The sequence below is a fragment of the Nematolebias whitei genome, chromosome 19 (genome assembly GCF_014905685.2).
Source record: "Nematolebias whitei isolate Nwh7 chromosome 19, NemWhi1, whole genome shotgun sequence".
Classification (NCBI taxonomy): Eukaryota; Metazoa; Chordata; class Actinopteri; order Cyprinodontiformes; family Rivulidae; genus Nematolebias; species Nematolebias whitei.
In genome coordinates, this window is record NC_056516.1 from 38,843,573 (window position 1) to 38,847,010 (window position 3,438).

General features: G+C 47.1%; 1 protein-coding gene across 1 annotated transcript in view; it reads right to left on the reverse strand.

Annotated features, from left to right (window-relative positions):
- The window catches only part of hivep1 (HIVEP zinc finger 1), a 45,881-nt gene that overhangs the window by 40,834 nt on the left and 1,609 nt on the right, over positions 1 to 3,438 (reverse strand). The gene's annotated exons all lie outside the window — the stretch shown is intronic.

Consider the following 3,438-nt stretch of genomic DNA (forward strand, 5'->3'; position numbering starts at 1 on the left):
CCCCCGTGACCCAAAATGGAATAAACGGGTAAAGATAATGGATGGAAACGAAGGAAACTTTCTAACGTTGAAACTTGGAAATTGAACCATTTTTAGGAGAAATAATTTACATGTGATGTCAGCAACACGTCTCCTCTGGGAAGACCCGCTCTTCAACAACGGTCTGGAATGACCAGGAGACCAGATGTTCAGGTTCTGTCCCGTTCTGGTCTGATGAGGACTCTAGCGGTCCCTCAGTCCTGGCTCTTATCCTGGATGGAGCAGATGTTCTAAAACCTGCAGATGTTTTTACTGTATTGATGGAGTCTTTCCAGATGTGTCAGCTGCATGTGTTAGAGGCACTAATGCACCCCTATAGCATCAGAGAGGCAGACTGTTGGGACTGTGAGCTGATACCAGACCTGGATGGTTCCTCTCCTCTTTAGTCCAGAGGATAAGGTGTCCGTGTTTTCCAAACAGAACTTTAGATTTGGACCCGTCTGACCTCAGAACAGTTCTTCACCTCAGTCCATTTGAAGTGAGATCTGGTCCAGAGAGGACAGCAGAGGTTCTGGATGGTGTTCACATCTGGCTTCTTTGTCTGATAGAGCTTCTGTGGATGAACTGTGTGCGAACAGAACCAGACCTAGTTTTCCTGCAGGAGCCCCTGAGGGCTTCGTCCTCTGAGCTCAGTGTTCTTCAGGTTCTTCTAATCTGTGGATCAGATTATGATCTGGAGATGATGGAGATTAAAGTTTTTATTCAGGACCTTTATTCTGAAAGAGTTCCTCTAGTTTTAGACAGACTGCTGAACCTCTGCCCATCTTTACTTCTAACAGTCTCAGACTGAGCTGCTGATAGTTCTCCTCAGTAACTTCCTCCAGCTGGTTCTGATCCGGACCACACAGCCCTTTACAGCCCCTGAAAGAACTTTTTGAGACGGGTCGCTGCCATCAGATCCAAAATGACCAGATGTTCATTCATCTTTTTCTCTTCTTCTTTCAGCTGCTCCTTCTTCAGGGCCAGGGGTCACCACAGAACTAACTCTCATGAAGACTTGGTGGTTGTTTTAACGCAGATGTTCTTCCTGACACAACCACAGACACAGAGCTACCGCAGCCTCTGAGTGGAGCAGAGCTGCATCCAGGGCGCCGGAGGAGCAGAAGGTACGTTTGTTAATAATCAATTAATTTAATTATTTATTTGTTGCCTTCATCCTCTGTGAGTTAAACGTGCGTATGTAAACATGTAGTCCAAGAAGCTGAGCAGGAACTGGGCTCTACTTTAAAACCTGTCGGGTTTCAGGCAGAACCTGAACCGGCACCATGTGACGGCTCGGGGTTCTTCTAAAGCAGAGTGTGCTCATGTGATCAGAACTTCCTGTCCATAGGAGAACCCTCCATGAGAGGAGAGACCAGGAACTGGATCAACCCTCAGACTTCACAAGAACTCGGGTCCAAGCTGACGCTGCGTTCAGAGGAAATCAGACGTTTTAGTTTCCTGCGGCGCCTCACATCAGACTCAGACAAGCGGAGCTCCAACAGAAACTGGAAGCCACCGTTTCTCAACCCGACACCAACAGAACATTTAGGTTCTGTTTGGACCTCCAGACGTCTGAACTGAATTATTTACGTTGTTAAATGAAATAAAACGTTTCCTGCTGAACAAACGGGCTCACAGAGGCGCCGTGTGGATCGACGGCTGCACATTTTCACACCCAGCGTGCGCCACCACCGATTCCCCCCATCTGTGAGCCGCCAACGTCTGCTGCCTGCTCACACCGTAACACGACATCCGTCGCCACGCTCACGCCACGGGACGGCGTCAATATGCTGCGTTACACACACACACACACACACACACACACGGAGCGGGGTTTCCTGCTGCTGCACCGAGCATGTAAAATTAAAAAAACATGGCTGCCTTCATCATCTTAAACTGGACCAACAGATGAGACGTTTTAAACATCCATCACCTGTCTGCTCCGGTTGCCATGGTAACTCAGACTGAAGACCAATTCAAACTTTAACAGGAAACGGTCATTTCATGCACGGGACTTTGCACCTGAATGCACCACGAAACAAGCAGAGACACCATCAGTTAGCCTAACATGCATGTTTTTGGTCCATGGGGGGCAAACCTGTGACCGTCTCACTGTGAGGCGACAGCTCCAACAACGTGTCCACCGTGCCAATGATATTTTTTAAGTATTTTCTGTGGAAACAGTGTGAAGCACTCTATGACTAAAATTTACTCAAAGGGCTAAAACTGACAGTACGGTCAAAACGAGCAGAACAAGAACTGAAATGAGCCGAATAGAGGCTCAAAACAGTAGCTAAAAGTTGCAGAACAGTAGCTAAAAGCTAAATGTAGCATAAGAAGACAAAAACAGAGCCAATGGCTGAAGAGAAGTTAAAGAGAAACAAGAGATATACTTCTTGAAAACTCGTTTAATGTCGATCCATCACATCAGCTAAAGAAGTGCAAACCTTCAGCTGCAACTGCCTGTTTGAAATAAGAAATAAACACAGAAGAGAGGAAACGTTGCACGTTAGCTCCAGCTGAGTTCGGACATCAAAATTAATTTAAATAAACGAATTGGCCAAACGCTGCGAGACGTCCGCACCGAGCACGCTCCGTCACAAACACCACGAGGCTCACAGAGTCACCACGGGCCGGAGAACGTTCCAACGGGGGCTGCTTTCGGCTGCTTCACAATCACAAATAAAAACAAGCAGCTCGTATTTACAGCTCCAACATCAAACACCTCTCACTTCCTCCAGGAGACACCACACGACCCTCGACCCCATCCTGGACGTCGAGAAGAACCAGAAGCTCCCACGGGTCAGAACATTTCACCTTAAAACCCACCTGAGTCAGGTTCCTGCAGCGAACAGGAAGTGGAGGAAAACTGTTTCAACCTGCGGCGACAAACTTCTGCTCAAAGGTCAGAGGTCAAGCAGACACACGAGGCAGCGTGAAGTCCGGTCCAGACCTCCTCCTGCAACGGTTCTGAAGGGTTTCAGGTCCATAACAGATGTTTGAAACCCGGCTCTGCTCACAGATTACACGGGGACGTTCTCCGGTTTACTTTTACTCATCGTGTCGGACATTTTGGATTAAAGTCTCCATTTTCAAGATTTCTTTTACGTTTGTTTGACCGACCGAGGTTTGTTCCCAACGAAGGCTTTTATTTTGATAAGTCTACATGAAAACCAGCTGCTTCCTGTTTGGGTGTTTGTTCCCAACGAAGGCTTTTATTTTGATAAGTCTACATGAAAACCAGCTGCTTCCTGTTTGGGTGTTTGTTCCCAACGAAGGCTTTTATTTTGATAAGTCTACATTAAAACCAGCTGCTTCCGGTTTGGGCGTTTGTTCCCAACGAAGGCTTTTATTTTGTTTAGTCTACATTAAAACCAGCCGCTTCCTGTTTGGGTGTTTGTTCCCAACGAAGGCTTT